Source organism: Pteropus vampyrus, unplaced genomic scaffold (genome assembly GCF_000151845.1).
Source record: "Pteropus vampyrus isolate Shadow unplaced genomic scaffold, Pvam_2.0 Scaffold47, whole genome shotgun sequence".
Lineage (NCBI taxonomy): Eukaryota > Metazoa > Chordata > Mammalia > Chiroptera > Pteropodidae > Pteropus > Pteropus vampyrus.
In genome coordinates, this window is record NW_011888828.1 from 1,972,018 (window position 1) to 1,990,295 (window position 18,278).

At 43.3% G+C, this 18,278-nt stretch overlaps 1 protein-coding gene and 1 pseudogene across 5 annotated transcripts in view; one reads left to right on the plus strand and one right to left on the minus strand.

Moving 5' to 3' along the window:
* TRIM2 (tripartite motif containing 2) overlaps positions 1–18,278 on the minus strand; it is a 134,286-nt gene that overhangs the window by 66,928 nt on the left and 49,080 nt on the right. For 2 of the 5 annotated variants that reach the window (XM_023530180.1, XM_023530179.1), the window contains exon 1: positions 17,418–18,248. The exons of the other annotated variants lie outside the window; for them this stretch is intronic. The gene's annotated coding sequence lies outside the window, so the exon portion shown is untranslated. Of the gene's footprint in view, positions 1–17,417; positions 18,249–18,278 lie in introns of those variants that run through there. 5 annotated transcript variants of the gene reach the window in all.
* Positions 12,350–12,468, plus strand: LOC111739159 (annotated as a pseudogene).

Here is an 18,278-nt window from a genome sequence, read left to right on the forward strand (position 1 = left end):
CAGGGATTCTATAAAGCAAATTTCCCTTAGCGACTGTCCAAGCTGAGGCCGAGGCCGGATCTGAGCTGGGCGGAGCCGAGGCCTGACCGACAGGCGTGAGCCCTGAGGCGGCTCACGTGGGTGCCACTAATAATACCTTACGAGACGCCGACTTCCTCTCCCCGACATTCCTTCCTCTCTGTCCCATAACGTGGATTATTTTTAAACCAGTACGTAGATGAGAGAGAACTTCCCAAATGTTCATATCTGTTGACCAAATAATCCCACTTTCAGGACTGTCTACTCAAAGGTAATAATCACACATACGGGCCCATCTCAGACAGCCCCGGCGCAGGCCAGGCGGAGCCCGGAGGGCATTCAACGCTCCCCACGCTGGGCAGTGGTTTCTATGGCAACAGGCTCCTCCCCGAGGGAGGGAGCCGAGCTCTCCCGCTAAAGCAAAGCAGGCACCTCCTCCGCGGAGATGGCCAAGGCTTGGCTTACACAGTTATATGAAACTCTTTTTTTTCCCCTCTCCGTGGGTTTCCTTCTAACCTTATTTCTCACCGAGAAACAGGATCACTGTAAAATAACCGATTCGAGGGGTGGCGATGAGAGTGCCAAGGGAGGGAAGGGAGAGTCAGGCCTGCGGTGACAGCTGTAAACACAACCGCAGGGATCCGCCTGACCCCTCCAGCAATGTGCGTGCTCCAGCGGTGGCTCTTTCCCGCCTCCTGGAAGCGAGGCGCTCCTGCCTTCCAGCCCTGCGAGGGTTCTGCGTCTGAGCTAAAGTGACCGTGGCGCTAGCGGGTTAAGGTGGGACTTTCTCCTCCCTAAGGTGCCTGAGTTTACGGAGGATTTCTAGAGTTCGGTGCTTTAACCTGAGGGAGATACTAAAGTAGGCGTCTTGGCACCTTGGTACAGGGATAGTGAGGAGAGGCAGAGTTTGCCACCCCAAAATATGCCTTTTGGGGATATGGATGATTTTAAGCTGGTAATTTTTTGGAAATAGAAGACTCAGGAAAAACCTTTGACCTTCCTTCCCCCTAACTTCTTGAAAGAATTTAGATAGAGGACCTGCTTCAGAAAAAGAGCTATCCTCACAGGTAACTATAGTTTAATCTTTAGTGTGTAATAGACCGGGAGGGACCTAGCAAGGACCTTTTGTTCAAAGTCTCTCTGAGTCCTATTGTTAAAGATGGCCCAGCAAACATTTATTTACCAAACATTTGCTTTTCCATCTCCACGTGAATTGCCTTCCTCCCGTTTGAAGTCCCAAACCACGCCCCCGCCACACACACCCCCTTCTCCTTAGCTCAAGATGCCATATGAGTTTTACGTGCCTGATTTGTCCACAGGTCCCATATTTTTATGGAACCCCTGTATGTATATACATAACAAAATTGGTTATTTTCTCCTGTTAATGTGTCTCATGTCAATTTGATGATTACACCCTCCAGAAGAACTTAGAAGGGAAAAAGGAAAATTATTTTTCCTCCTCCACAATATCCTTGGTATCTGAGGACAGTGGAAGTTGACATCGCCTGCGGGAGGCTGCCTCTCCCATACATGTAATCTGGAGACAGTACTTCCCTAAGCAGTAGATGTGGCACCATGCCACATGGGTCACTTATATCCTAATATTACAATCGTACAGCGAATGTCAGCATGAAGCTGTAATTAAGGCACAGGCTCTGGAGACACAACTGTATTTGCTCTATATTCAGGTTGCTCATTGCTTCAGGAAGTGCATTTGTAAAATATTACCTCATAAACTGTCACGATGACTAAACGGTATAGTGTGCAAGTGCCTTAGCATCATGCTAAACGCACAGCGAGTCTCCAGCTGCTGTGATCAGAAGCTGTGCGGTGCAGCGATAGAAACTATGGGCCTTCATGCCAGGTGGATCTCGGTTCTGCCACTTATAACTAACTAATTTAACCTCTCTGTGCCTCAATCTCCTCATCTATATAATGGGGATAATAACCTACAGTATAGGGTTATTGTGAAAATTAAATGGTTTAGTCTATGAAGAGAACCTATCACAGAGCCTGATATATAGTAATCAGTCAATACATGTATCAGTATAGTAGTAGTACTAGTTGTATTGCCACGATCAGATTTATGAGTTCCTTTAGGAATGACTAATGAGTCACTTTTATATTCCTAGAGCCTGAATCATGTAGGGGTTCAATAAACATTTATTTTTTGGATGAATCAATACACTGATAGTACACACCATTTGGCATTTATTTTAATGCCAAATAAAATAAATAAATGAGAGTGGACAGAATCATGCAAAATCAGAAAGGATATATGGACACAGCCTCCCTTGGCCTTCTCATCCTCTTGGCGCTGGTGTCTCAGCTGACTTTGACAGCTAAGTAAGAGGCTGGAGAGCTACTTTGTTCCTCTTGGTCAGTCCTCACACTCCTGATCCCAAACCAGCCCCAGGAAGGAAGAGGGTCTCTGCTCAAGCCAACCAAGGCCTAGTGCTCTGTGCTGGTCAGTGGCCCCTGGAAATCAGTCCTCACTGGTCAGTGTCTTGCTTTTAGAGTCAGTGGCCTTCTTAAAAAGATAAGAAGACAAATGATTCCTTTTGGCAGCTTTCCAGAGTCAAAGGTTCTCCCTTTAATGAAAGTCATAGACTCTGGACATGAGAATGGGAGGCCTCACTTTCGCACCCTCCTCTGAATGGACGTGCTCCAAAGCAAATACTGACTGGCTCAGCTCTCTCCCTCAAGGGTTGGCAGTGTGTCCAGGCTGCATGCCAGGAAGTCACAATGCCACCAGAGGTGAGTGCAGCAGGGGCAGGAGACTAGGAATAGCTAGGCCACAGCAGAGCAGGTATGCACACCAGTCGTGCTGGGCCTGCCAGGCCCAAGGCATCCTGCCCATGCCCGTGAGACCTGGTACAGGCCAAGCCACCTTGGTCACAGGTGGAGCTATCTGTGGCCTGGGGGTCCAACATGGGAAACCTCTGGCTCTTCCTTGATAACGTGTTTCCTCTTCCTGTCTCCCTTCCGCCCCTATTCTCCTGCTCTCTCCCTACTCTCCACCCCGCTTCCTTCAATCGACAAGCTTTTACTTTAGCTTCTATTATGTGCTGGGTGCTGTGCTGAGGTCCACATTTGGTCACATCCTTAAGGAACTTATACACTCTCAGGAGAGACACAAACATAAAACCTCAGTTAAATAATAAATAATAAAAGTAAATCCTATCTCAAATAAACAATTTCCATCTGTGGCCTCTAACTCAGCCCTGCCAAGGACACTTGTGGGAGTTGCTCCCGCCAACTGGGATGGCATCCTGTGGTGAAGGACATTCAGATACTGGGATCACACAAATGTGTGTGCAAACCCAAGCTCTGACACTGACCAGGTGTCAACCTCCCCGACTCTCCTTTCTTCACTGTAAAATGACGATAAAAGAGTTACACCTCCCGGGACTGTTACGAGAATTAAATAAGATACTGCCTGAAAGATGCTCAGCGCAGTGCCTGGCACACGGTGACACTCAGAGATGCTGCCATTTTAATTACTCAAGACTAGAGGTCGGCAAATTTTCTGTAAAGGGCCTGACAGTAAATATTTTAGACTTTGTGGGCCACACAGTATCTGTCACAACTACTCAGCTCCTTTGTTGTCTTGTGAAAGCCTTAGACGCTACCCCAAGTGAAGGAATATAGCTGTGGTCCAATAAAACTGCATTTATAAACACCAAAATGTGAAATGTGATATAAAATTTCACATGTCACAGAGTATTATGATTTTTTTCCTCCAAGCATGTAAAAATGTAAAACGATGCTTAGCCCACAGGCTAGACAAAAACAGGCCGTGGGTTGGATTTGGCCCCCAGTCAGTGGTTTGCCCGCCCCGGAGCAAGATGAACGAAATGGCTGGCACTTCCTTTCATGGATTTTGCTTCGGAGGACAATCTACTTGGTAGATACATAAGACCCTAATTCAGTGTCTAAATATTAAGGTACATGCCTTATTTACTTTAACAAGGCTAACAAAACCCAGGCCAAGGACAGCAAATATCTCATGATATCTACAATTTATCTGTGCACAAGCAGACCTAAATAAGCACGCAATGCCTACAATAAACAGAAATGGAAAAGATGATCAGCTGCATGGATGCGCCGTCTCCCTGTATTTTGCAGACCAAAGGAAGCTGTTGCCATTGGTACAAGGACTGACTACGTGTACTTCACTTCTCAGTACTGTGCACAGAGAAATACAGCTGAAAGAAACATCACAGAGGGCCACGGCACCCCTAAATTTTACACACACAGGCTGAGAAAAGACAGAATGTATGGTAAGGGAAGAAGGCCCAGGACAATGAGAAAGGGCAGTAGAAACCTGCCAGAAAACAGGCCACATCCCGCCACCGTGGAAATCAGACCGCAAATGACTTCATTATGTAACAGTCAGATTTCCCAGGGAACGTCGTGTGCTTCCTAATTTCCTTCTTTCCTCGCCTCCTCCCCTACCTCCTCAAGCATCGGCGGATGGAGGTAGGACTTTGTGCTTTACTTTCCACTGCAATCTAGGAAGAGTTTTACTCTCTAGACTAGTTCATATCAAATTCCTCACAGACCATTCTTCCTCTAATGCAATAAAAAGGCCATATTCCTGGCACAGTGCAATTAATAATTAAACTCGTCTCCCTTGACTCAAAGGGAATGCGAGATCTCTCTTATAAAGCCATTCCAGAAATCAAATCTGCTCTTGCATATCTTTTGAAAGCAATGTGTTATCCATGTCCTGCTACCATTACTAGATAAAGAACCTGCTCATCCAGCCAGATTGAAGTGCTGAGCAATCCTCAAGGTCGAATGTCACAGTAATGCCCTCTAACTTGGTGGGGACTCTCCTCTGGGAAGAACACGGTCCAGGCAAAGATGTGTATACATAGTTTGAGTCGTAGGTAACCTGCTGGCTCCCTTAGGAATTGCCTCTTTGTTTTAACTGCTCTCTGATGAAGAAAGCAAGCAAGACTTCTTTAGCAAGGAAAAAGTGAGGAACTGGCATCAGGTGAGAAGCCCCCGCCAGGATGTCCCCAACTGCACCCAATGCTCCTTCCTGCCCATCAAGAAGCAAGTCGGAGGCCAAAGAACCTGGCATTTTCCTTCATCCTTCCCCTACCACATGGTGATAAGAGCCACCCCTCTGTCAAGCAGATCTGCAGTCTCAGACTGGATGAAGGGCATAAACTGCATCACTTCCCAGTCCCACAGGGGGCTCAATGCACTCCCCCAACCCCAGGAGACTCCTGATCCACTCCCTTTCTTGCTTTGAATACTCTCTAAAGAACTGGTCCTGGTTTTGGTGGCCCTGCCAACATGCTTATCTCTCATTTTCGATGGGTCTCTGAGGCTTCTCCTAAGAACCTAGAGCCCTATGGCCATATCCAGTCTGATCGCGATCATACAGACAAAGAAACAAGTCTGGGGAGGTGAAGCGATTCCTTCCACACCACACAACTAGCCGGTGGCAAAGGCCAAGGCAGGACTCAGGCCGGAGCTTTCACGCCTCTCTCCATGTGCCCCAGTGCCCTTTCCTCACGAGCTGGAGGTCTGTGCAGGCTGCTGGGTTCGGTGATGATGATGGTACTTCTGTGGAGCCTGGTCCACAACAGAAACGACTGAAAATACAACAAGCAGGGGTCTTGCTAAGTGAGAATAAAACACTGTATCGAGAAATAACAAACCGCTCTCCTAGCACAGCTGGTCTGCTTAAAGAGTCAACAGTATAGAGTTTTTGAACAAACACTTCAGTCAAAGAGCAGGAGTTCCCCAGATAGCCCAGATACAGGAAGCCCGCCTCAAAGGACGGGGGCACTAAAAGGTTAAAACTTCAGCCATCCACATGGCCAAGGGCAGGGAAAAAATAAACCACGACATCCTGTTAGAGGGGGATTCACAGAGAAGGCGGACTCCTGGGAATAGGGAAAAAAAGACATAGGACTTAATGGCTGGAAGCTAAATACTGTACCAACTTTGCATAGTTAAGCAGCTGCATATCTTCAGAATTGACCTTGACAATAAAAATCGGACACTAAAACAAACACAGAAGAGTGGAAGTTAGATCATTAGCAGTTGTATAGACTTTAAATTTAGTGAAATTTGACAGCAGGGTAAAGTGATAAAAGCACATGATTTACTCCAAAGACCCGTGTTGCTGGCGTGGACAGCCAGCCCGTCCGGGCCCTTCTTTTTCATGCTCCCTGATGGGCCTCAGTGAAATTGCTCCTCTGTTTTTAAAAAGCTATCAACACATGTTTGCCCCCAAAAGTGGAAGAATTAGTCTCAATTTAGACTTGCCCATAAAGCTCATTCATTATAAAAACAGGTTTTGTTTCTGTTTTTCTATTTATGCCACTGGCCAGGGCTCACCTAGCGGTGTTCTGGGACCTTTCCCCAGCCTCCCTGTGGCCTCTGGCTTCTGCTCTTCCCTGTTATTCATTCCGTCTCTGCTGTTTCTAACTTTTCCCGAATCAGTCAATGTATTACCTGAAGTCCAAATTCTGAGACCTAAGTCCAGAGAAAGAGGCGGCCTCTTCTTTGGACTTCATCAGGCTACATCATTGGGTCTTCACGAAGGAGAGGTGAGCTCCTTCCTCACAAGGCACTAGGTGCCCACGGGTCCTGCTGCTCCCAGCCCTCGCTACAAGGCCGCCCCTGCCCCCTTAGGTCTCTGCCAAATGCTGCCTCCTTCTGGGGCCTCCCCTTGCCCTCCTGTCATATGTGGGTGTCCCCTCTTTGTGATATAGCACTCTAGCCTGTTTGAATCCTTCATGATAATTGTCACAGCTTGTAATGTCATACCTATGTGCTTGCTTAGTTAAAACTGCCTCCCTCGCCAAACTTCAAACTTCATGGGGACAGGGTCACTCTCCAATGACGACACATGCAGTCTTGACACATGGCTTCCAATAGCATGTGATGTAGAATGACCGAGTGTCAAGCCTCTCTGGGCATGACTGGGGGCTGTCGGACCAGCTCCTCTGGAGAACCATGTCTCCCTGGCCAGGTTCTCATGTAAAACACCTTCTACAATACTTGCTACAATTGAACCTCTGCTAAAGATACTTTTGAACTATGTTCGTAGAAGGGATCTATTAGGAAACGCTACAAGCAAGATTCTAAGGACAGGGTAACCTGCTTGCGAGTTACATGTACTCTGCAGGAAAAGTTTTTCACATTACTAACTGAACACATTTACATGGTTACTGGATAAGTGTAAATACTGGGAGCCACAGTAAAAAAACAGCCTGTTAGATATTCTGTGACTCACTTGCTTTTTCATAATAAGTCCTGAATAAGTTCTTACGACATGTGGAGTCCTAGAAGCAGGGGAAGGAACCTGGTGCTGATGAGAGAAGCAACACGGGCAAGAGAAGAGAAGAAATCTACTCCTGGACTAAGTCTTCTCACAGTGGGTGAAGAGTATTTGATATATATTTTTTTATTTTAAGAGAAAAATACTTATTACTTATACAAACATGTAGTTTTAAAAGAGTAGTCCAAACTACAAAATAAAACATCTTCCTTCCACAAGAGAGTCAAAAACATATTGGAAAGAAAACACTACCAAATAAGATGTTGCATCTCATTATTTTTTACTGCTTGGCCTTAAGTATTTGCAGGCTTATTAAAGGAAAACATGTTCAAAAATAGCCTAGTAATCTTTATGCACAGTTTCACAGTAATCATCTTTTATTTTTAAGCTAAATGAGGAATTAGGGATGTAGTATTCAGCTTGTATTTAGTGATCTTATCTACCACTACAGAAAGTTCGGATGCTGTGGACACTTTATGCTGCTTTAAAATTCTGCTTCTTATTGAGACAAAGATGAATGAGAGAGAGATTACTTGATAGAAGTTGTGCTGTTTGTTGAAGAGAATAAAAGAGAGAGAGAGAGATTCAGTCCACTTCTTTGTAACGTTCATTTGGTGACTGCATTCTTTGACGATTACAAACAGAGAATAACTTTTTCTCTTGATCAGAAAGGAATAAAAAGAGCTTAAGAAAACAGAAAGCATATCCTTTTGTGGGAGGACACAATTCATTCCATAACAAGAGCTTTTAAAGAGTCTTGAGTTCAGTAAGAGGGGGAAAGGTATTTCAGTACAGATGGACTGACAACAGAATACAGAATACGCTGGAGAGAAGAGAGGGAGCTTAGGCTGGCAGTGAAGGATGTGGAAAAAATAGGTAAAATCTATAGACTTTTCAAAGGAAGAGTTGAAAAGATAGAAGTCTAGGACATGACAGTTTGCAGAGCATCTCTGCCTCCTTTGAGCTTGATTGCTGACTACAGGGATGACATAGAAGGCTAAATGGGTGGCATCTTCAGGGAGTCTGGCCTGAGAGGACCAGCGGTGAGGTCACCTACACCAGTGAGAGCAGCTGGCAAACTTCAGCTGCACATGCTGAATTTGAGGTGGTGACAGTCAAGTGGAGACGTCTACTGAGTTACTGGAAACCTGAGCCAGCTGTCCTCTCTAGACAGAGATTTGGGAGTTAAACACATTCAAGTAGTCCTTTAACCCACGAGAGCAGGTGAGAGCTCCGAGGGAGCGAGTGTAGCAGGAAATGAGCAGAGGGCTTGATATTTTGGCAAATTCTAGAAATTAAACGATTGCTAGCAAGTCAAAGTAGCATTTGAAGAGACCGAGGAGAAACAGCCAAATTCTCCACCTCCAAGCTGAAGAAAAAGAGAGTTTTCAGTACAAGTTTCAGTGCCAGAAATCATCGGAAGGAAGGAGGAGAACGGGAAGAGAATCGGCTTCGGGAGAAACCAGAAGACTTTGGTTTTCAATATGAAGACAATGGGAAGAGAAAGTGTCAGCGGAAGGGAGGAAGAAATGAGGATGATAACGCAGGACAACAGGATTAAGAAAAGGGTCTGGGGTGGGGATTTTATTTTAAAGTCATGGTTTTTAAGATACAGTTTCCATATAATAAGATTCACTCTACTGTTCGGTTCTGTGAATTTTTTTAAACACATACAGTCTCGTAACCACCACCGCTATCAAGACAGAGAACAGTTACCTCACAACATTCCTTCTGCCGAGGGGCTTTTGCAAGAAAACGCAGGTGTATTTGAAGTCAGAAGGAAGGGAAGCCATACAAAAGGAGAAAATGATGGTGCTAAAGAGGAAAAGAAGGGTTAATGAGGGAATGGGACCTGAAGGGGGTGAGGACGCAGACAGCCACTCAGAAGGGGCTAAGGCTAGTGGAAAGGAACATTTGCCCTCTTCCTAGGAAGCGGAAGGCAGGATGGATACATTCAGAGTCCATGATATATTTTGGGAGCAGATCCCTAAAGTCCTGCCAGCAAACCCATTTCCTGCTGAGCAAGATGTTCAATGTCATATCCCATAACTTCCACCTTGGGGTATTGTTTCCTATTGCAATTACTGTCTGTAGGAATTATATCAAAGTGCAATACAGGCGGAGGGCTGGTTTTCTTTGGGCCGCGTGCCAAAATTCTGCTGCCATGTAATCCTGTAGCAATTTTAGAACAACAACTTCAAAATTCTACAAAGTTAAGTGCATCTGAATCTTTTTCTGTACCATCCAGTGGAAAAACTTGGCAGCAAAAATGGCTTCGATCCTCATAAATGCATGTGACAGCCATAAATGACTCACTGCTGAAGAGCTGGCTTCCACAGACATGCCCTCAGGGCATGATTTGACAGAAGAGATTCACTTCTCATCATGTTATATTTTTGACTTAAAATCACCCTGAAGTGAAGCTCCCTCCTAATGTCTATGATGTCGCTTCCATCTCTCCTCATCTGTGCAGTCCCACGGCTGTCACCCGATTTGGGTGTGTGAGGCGGGAGGGTGTTGAACCGCAAATCTAAAACTGGGTTTCAAGAGTGGGTTGGGTATCAAGTTGTGGGTTGCAACCAGCCTATTTAAACAACGAAACAGAACAGAAAACAGTAGAGGGCTAAGTGTGATTTCATGCAACTTTCGTTGCCCTGTAACATATACGTCCATAATGGATCGCAACGTAAAATATGTTTTTACTGTGGATCACAGTCAGTCACGTTTGGGAAATTCGAGTGCAGAAGTTTATGGATCTTTTACTTAGAGTGTGACCTTAGGCAGGTTACTGTTGAATGTCCTCGTGACTTAGTTAGATCCATAGTCTGTAAAATGAAGAAAATAATAGTATCTATTATATATGGTTGTTGAAAAGATTAAAGAGAAAATGCATGGAGAGCATTACGGACGGTGCCTGCTTAACTGTCAATGCTCATTATTATGATCTCTTACCCTGCCCGATTTTTGTTTCCTACCCAGACCTTTCTTCTGAGCCCAGAACCGTGAACCTAACAGCCTGCTTGCCATCTCCACGGGGTTGCTCCATCATCTTCGACTCAGCATATCCAAACTTTAACTCAGGGCATCTCGACCGTCTCTCTCCGTCTTCACCCTCCCCTCACCTCCGCAAGTCCCCGAGCGCACAGACCCCTCTGCTGCTGCTCCTGAATTCACTCTTCTGGGAGAGGCTCCAGGACCTCAGAATATTTGGAAATAGGTCTTCACAGAGGTAATCAAATAAAATGAGGTCATTAGGGCGGGCCCTAATGCAATATGACCAGTGTTCTTATAAAAAAGGGAAATTTGGACACAGAAACACGCATAGAAGTAAAACGATGTGAAGAGGCAGGGAAAAATACCATCTATAAGCCAAAGAATGTCTGAGGCCACCAGAAGCTAGAAGAGAGGCATAGAACAGATTCTCCCCCACAGTCCTCAGAAGGAACCCATCCTGCCCACACTTTACTGCGCCTCAACATCAGTCCATGTTTCTATATCTGGCACTAAAGATTCTCTTTGATGTGGCCACATCCTCCCTACTAAATCTTAGCTCCTACGACTTCCTTACCTAGACCTTCTGGTCAGCCCTCTTCCATTCAAATGGGTTTTCCCGCTAATCTCCATCTGGAAGATGTCTCCCTATCTATGCCTGAGATGTTCCCAGCAGGCTATTATGCCCTACCTACTTCTCTCTTCCATCTAAATCTTGTACATTCTTTAAGCTCTAACTTTTGTCTCTCTTCCTCAATTAAACTGTCCCTGATTTTTTTGGCCCATGGTTTTCTCTCTCCTCTGAACTATGACTGTACTTATCGTCTGTATCATACAAGTTGTCACTTGATTATATCTTGTTAACATAGTTCCCTAATGGTTTCTTATGTGATATTCTTGGGTCTAGAGTTAAATTTTAAGTGACAAATCTCTATTGGAAACCATTTTTCCAAATACCTTCTTGGATTTGTTTTCTCAACAAAACATCCTCTCATCTAGAGTTTCTCACAATTCCAATATTTTAACATGTCATCTAATCAAGTGTTACTGAGCATTCTGGTTTAGTGAAAATAATGTCCCGGATGTGAGTCCTAACTCCTCCCTTACTGGGAAAGTCATTCTTGGAGCCTTGGTTTCCTTACCTCTAAAATATTACCTCGCAGAGTAGTTGTAAAGATAAGATGGAATGCAAAAATGATATTTTTTAGGTAAAGATTTGCTCGAATATGAGATGAAATCATTATTATCATCTCAGTGCCAAGTTAGCTTAGTTAGCTGCTATGCTGGTGAAATTATGGGCTTGAATCAAGTGACCTGCTTTTTCAAGATTCATGCCAAGGGAATGGATAAATTTCAAAACTAATAACGAATAAGAGAAAGGATGAGGAAAACTGCACAGCACATCCTGGTGGGTCATCAAGGTTATCTTCATAAATAAAAAATAGAGAGCATACAGTCACCTCAATCTATCTTAAAGCATGCAGTATCCCAGGCTCTCAGGAGAAACAACTGACAGTCCCTGACATAATTAGTTCTAGTGCAATCAGTCCATAAGGTAACACATTATGCCTAAGTCAAGATTTAATGTTTTGTTTTTTAATTTAATTCTACTGGTTTTAAGACTGAAAACTAACCAGGAATTGATACATATGCCTGTAATACAAAAAGCAAGTCAACCTCTGTCAATTTAGAATCTCAATATGCTTCGTCGATTGAGCATATTAAATTAAGAGCCAAACCCTCACTCATATTTCCAATGAAGACAAGTTTCAGTAGTAGACAGAGTCAAAATTCACATCTCCAAACCACCAAACTTTCCCTACAAAACCAGCCACATGAATTTAGACTTTATTTTTTTAAAACTTAAATGTTTCTATTTTAAAGGATTAAATTAATTTTTTTTCTTATATTTCACCTTTGGCACTTGTTCCACAAACTTAATACCCTGGCTGATGATTTTTGAGTGAATCAAGTGATCATTTTCAAGTTGTGGAAGCCAAATACTGAATGCATATTAAGAGTATAAGTATGGTCGACAGCCATGCCACCCTGAACAAGCCCGATTCTGTCTGATCTTGGAAGCTAAGCAAGGTCGGGCCTGGTTAGTACTTGGATGGGAGACCACCTAGGAAAACCAGGTGCTGTCGGCGTAAAAAATAAAAAAAATAAGTGATTGTAAGCTGACGAGGTCCTTGCAATCTGTGAAGTCAACCAAGGGTTGCCTTGCCTAAAAGAAAAAATTAAAAAAAAAAAAGTATAAGCATGGTAGCAGCCATTATACGTAAAATTCAGAAAGCTAAGGCCTGGGTCTCTAGGGACTGGAAAATAAATCTAGGACACAAGGAGGTCTGAGTGTCTCCACTGGGAATGACTCCCTCCCTTTGGTCTGCTGGTGAACTTAAGCCCCGCTTTGACCACCCATCCACAGATACTAGCTGAAGGGCTGAATAACGAGTATTGAAGATGAAACTACTTGGATAGAGACCAGGCAGCACTTCAGTGAACACATTTATCCAAGGGACTTGATCAAGAGGAAATAGTTGAGGGGGAAAAAAAATCTAGAGAAAGAAATCTATTCAGTTCTACCTAGATTTAGTTTTAACATGGAGCATCCTGTGTGGAAGAAGCCCCAAACATGCCAAGAATATTTTGTACCGCATAATAAATGAAAACCAGCTCCCATGCAGATGGAATTCAGAATATCTTAACCCAACAAATCTGTCTTCCTCCCATTACAGAAACTGCTTTAGCTATTCAAAGCAAATTCTTAATTATTTCCCATTCTTGATATGTAAAGGCTTTTTAGAAAGTAGTATGGTTTGACCTATAATAGATGCTTATTAAAGATTCAGAAATTTCATTTAAGCAAAACAATTTATGTGGACTACAAATAAAATCCTTGTAGAGGAAATCCCTCAGAAATCCAATCTGTTTTCTTTTAATGAAATTGTGCTAAAAATGAATAAAACACACCTTCTTCTGTGGGGTCTGTAGCCAAAGCAGAGAAATTTGAGTAAATGTCACAACAGAAAGGAGCACTTTGTGCAGGGGGCCCCACACCCTTCACTCCTACCTCTTCCCTGTTCAGTCTCTTAGATCTTTTCATGGTGGTTTGGCAGCTTTGAGTGGGCTTTAGTCTTCAGGCATCAATTACTTTGTAGTTTAGGTTTCTCGATGCAGATGTTGGGGGAGGAAAGGGATGAAAGACCCTCGAAGGGTAATTGTTATTTGATGGCTGAAGATATGGAAAAACAAAATATGGAAAAACAAAAAACATGGCAGTAAGTCTCTGCTTGTCCTTCCTCTACACAATGGCACCCATCACATCGCTTCACTGCACAACAGGACCGCGCAACTGCCATGTCACCTGGCGCAAAAGACAGCATTTGCCATTCAAGGCTCACTTGTTGTAGAGCGTGTGACACAACAGATTGGCGAAGCACTGCTTCTCTAAAACAGAAATAGCTTTGTCAGAAAGAATTCTTTTTAATCTGGAGAAATCTGGAGGCCACATTCTATAAGAATTTGTTAAACCGGTTTTTAGAGTGGCTTCATTATTGGCTAAGATTTCAAAGAGAAAGACATCTAGTCTTTGCCATTTGTATTCTGCAGCAATCAAGAAGCAAACATTCAGCCAATCTGAGTACCTTTGTATCCATTTTCCTTGGGTGACTTCTGATTGGCCATGCTAAATAAGGGGGAATTCACAATGTGCTTACATTTCATAAGAGGTTCACTTTTATGATCTCCTTTGACTAAAATGGCAATTATTTTGCTTTCCAAAAGCAGAATCCAATGCACGGGACTAGTGCAGGAACCCGTGGACAAGTGCTGAACAATAAAGTTGAGTCAGCTGCCCCAAATCATCAAGGAGACAATCACTCCCCAGAACCAAGGAGATTTACTAACAGTGAGATAGCCTGCGCTGCTGCTAAGGCAAAGGGTACCGTTAATCTTGAATTACAAATAAAAGACGAGGTGTCAGAATTTACCCCAGGCTTCCCTTCTTTCGAGTATCCTGCAAGTTCCTGTCCTTTGTCTTCCTGCTCCTATATTTCTGGTTCACTATTTAAATTCCCATCAGAAACATAACTAAGGCAGGCTGATAAGATAGCCAGGGACCCTCCCATCTTGTCCAGTAGTCAGGAAATACAGGCAAGCTAAGGAGATGCAAATCTTGTTCAATGTAGCTAATACCTTTTTAACCCTTAAGCAAACGCCCCCAAACTCACTCTTTTGGGAGGTTTTATAATATAGCTTTGACACCATTGTTGAACGTGCAACACTAATTTAAATAAATTGCATGTGGTCAGCAAAAGGGACAGTTCTTTGTTTAGTCTGAGAGGCTAGATTCCTGATTAAGGAGACCAGATCTCATCCTCTTAATTAAGGTGAAGCTCAAGGCTATCTATCATTTTACCCTCCAGCAATACCCCCATTATGGGTCATTTTGGTGCTAGCCCAGTTGCTGCTGATGGCTTGGTGGCTGGGAAAGGAACATTATAGGAATAAAGCTGATCACCGAATAGTCTTAGGGTTGGGTAGCAAATGTCACTCCACTTGTGTCATGTTGAAAGAGCCAAGAACACATCTTTCGCTGCCAAAAGAAGCAAATCTCAGGTCAAGGAACCACCTTAATTCCATCCAGAAGTGGTCGTAGCAGGACTACAGAAGAAGGTTCTGCCACAGCCCTTTGACCTGGTTTCCCAGGTGAGGAAATCAATCATCAGTTTGCTAATGTCTGAAGGTTCCACCAAGGCTTGAAAATCCCTTCAAGGTTTATGCTCTGCCTCTTACGCTATTGTACTTTTCAGATCACAAAGCAAGGAAATGGAAAAATTAGATTTGTTAAATAAGTCCTATTGGCTGACAGCCTGGGCTTCAAAAAACATCTTTCTTTTCTTCTACCTGATTGGAAAGAACAAATTAAACACAAGTGGGTCTATTTAATCTTTCACATTTTGGGTCATATGTCAGAGATCTCTTTTCGGGAGTCTTAAACTGAGAGACTCTCCATTTTGTTTGCTTCCTGGTCCTCAAAATCATCATCCCTGAAAGTCAGCAATGAGAGTTCTGAAATGTTAGTCTTGATCTTAATGGGAGGATAAGCAGGTCAGCAGGACTTGATATTTTGGTTTAAATCAAATGCCTCTCTTGATATTTTGGTTTAAATCAATGACTACATTTAAACTAAAACAGATATCCTTCAACAGCAGGCATTCTGAATTCTGAAACCTGAGAAACATTTTACAATAAGGAGATGTGATTTAAAAGGCTAATCACCTCCCAGAACTCCAATTGCCTCTAGCATATTTCTACAAATTGCTCCGGTTCCAAAAGCCTGCACTTCTTAGGTTGATTCATTTCACTGCAGTGAAGGTGGAAGCGAATCTGTATCCAGAGCTTCCATTCCAGCACTTTTAAACTGTCATAAGTCAATAAAGATGCTGACAGATACAGTATTTTTGTCCTACTCAAGTACAAATCCTCATCTTCCTGGCCAGCCATTCTGTCTAAATAAATTTCATCTAGGCATCCAGTATGTTATGCAAAAGAAGAATGTATTGAAAATTGTAGGGTGAGGATATTTCCGTTCATGGGTTAAGATGAGATTAATAGTTTTACAGAAGAGGAACATTTATTAATAAGATACAATATCTGCCAAAAAAAAAAAAAAGGATATTTGCCAACAGAAGCTCAGTTTCTCAGTTTGAATTTCCACTAAACTCTAAAAAAAAAAAAAAATACATAAAAGCTGGGTGGCTAGTAAACAGTGGCTCTGTGCCCCTAGAGATACTCCCCTTCCTTTTCTCTCTATCTACTTATCTCGAAGGTTGAGTTGCACTACCAATTCTTCTAAGACCAAACACTATCCATATCAAAGACCATTCTCTTCCAAAGAAAATAATAAACTGAACTCACAAATGACTTGCAGGGACTCTTTCAGACTTGCCAATTAGCAGGTCAGACTAAAGGTCTAGTACATAAGAGTATAAGAAATAATGTTGGTGATGGAGCATGATAGTAACTCAGCCTTAACTCGAGGCTTTTAAGATAACGGTCTCAGAGAGGCTTCTCCAACAGACATCCTAGAATGTATTTTCTCATGAAACCCAAAAGGAAAACCATCATCGTTCCAATCTGCATCATTAGCAGCAGCATCAAAAGCATCTTGCCAGCACCTGCCAGCACAAACCTGTAGAGCCTGAACAAACCAAGCTAAAATTGTCTTTTGGGAATTTGTCATCCAAGATGGATTTGGGGTAAATCAAACAGTGTCATTTTTAGTGGAGTGGTGTTATCTCCCCAAGTTTCAGGGTTTCAGGTTGGCATTTTCAAAGGTTCCTTGTGCACTGCTGTGTTTCCAGACCGGGATATCGCCACTGAACAGCCAAATTCACACTAAGCAGCACCTGGTGAGTTCCAAGTTTCTGCTGCTCAGAAAAGGCCAAATGAACACATCACTCCTGAGCCCCAAGGTAAACATCCAGCTCCTTTCCAGAGGAGTCCGTGAACAGAAATTCGAAGGACAGAATTCAACCCAAAGGCAGACCAAAGAAAAGGTCAGAGTGTCTGCTGTTAATTCTCAAGGAGATGCCCCGACCCATTTATGTGCAGTATCTTATCAGAAGTTCCTTCCACTTGTGTTTCAGTATGAAGTAGAAATAACAAGCTGACCAGACAAGCAGGAAACCATGAAAATCCACATTAAAATGATAGTGCAAGAAAACTATTTCAAGATGTAGGCGTCACATTTCATTTTGAAAGATACAGTGGAATTTCCAATGGAGGATGTAATTGACATGGATATTTCCAGGAAAATAAAGGCAGGATTTGGAAAAATGTTCTGAGAACACTGATAAGGGGACCCTGCCCAGGTAGTATCCTAGATTCCATGATCCAAAAGAGTCGTGCTATGTACCCACGCGGGACAGCGTAGAAAAGGGTAGAGAGAAAAAGGAGGCTACCAGGGAAAGAACGTGAAGATCCAAAGGTGAAAGAGATCTTCTGTTAACCCGTCGGTACCCAGTCCAGGACAGGACTGAACTATCTTACCATGAAGACATTTCCCTTGTGTAGGCGGCTTTGCCTTACTTACCCTAAGAGAGGAGGGAGGTGGAGTTTTTGTTGTGTTTCAAGTCAATCCTTAATTGCTAGAGGCAACTAAATTTGAAGAAGGAAATGTAAAGGATTCAATCAAATGCCTTTCGTCTTTGGTTAAGGCTGTAGTAGTCAAAGTGTCCTGAGTCATTCCTGTTCTTTTGTTTCTTTCAGCTGAAGGGCAAGTAGTAGGTTTGCCAAGGATGAAGTAGAAATCTGAGACTAGAGGTCAAGTAGAGCTGGGAGGCGGTGAACTGAGCACAATACCTCCTCCCACCCCCTGGTAAAGGAACCCGGAAATGCGACTTGTCATGCAAGAAGCCCATAACAATATTTTCAAAATACTGACGTAAAAGTTAATCTCCATTTTTAGAAGGAAATAGGCTAAAAAGCATTCAGTGAAAAAAGGCTCGTAGGCACGCTGCCTAAGAGCAACAGCCTCTCCCACCCTAAGGACTAACCTAATGTTCCCATGCCTGGAATTCTGAGTGCTTTAAAATTAACTGTTGGAATCTAAAGCTGTCTCTATTTCATAAATTAAGGCTGGGGATTTCTCAGGGGAGGGAAAGGGTGAAGAAGGAACCAGTTGCTCCGTGGGGGCCGGACTGCAGGTGGGAATGAACTTGGGATTCATAGAATGCTTTGAATCTGACAGGCATTTCAAGCCACAAACTGCTCCCACCACCTCAGCCTTTTACTTAATTTACCAGCCGCATGAAGTTTTCAATACCGGGCAAGCATTTTCCAGAATACATCAATCGAAAAGAGCCCCGAGAAGCCTCAAAAATCAAACATCTCCCGCCTCTGATAAGCCAGACTGTAGTATGAACTTGGGCAGAGGATAAGAATGGAGGCTAAT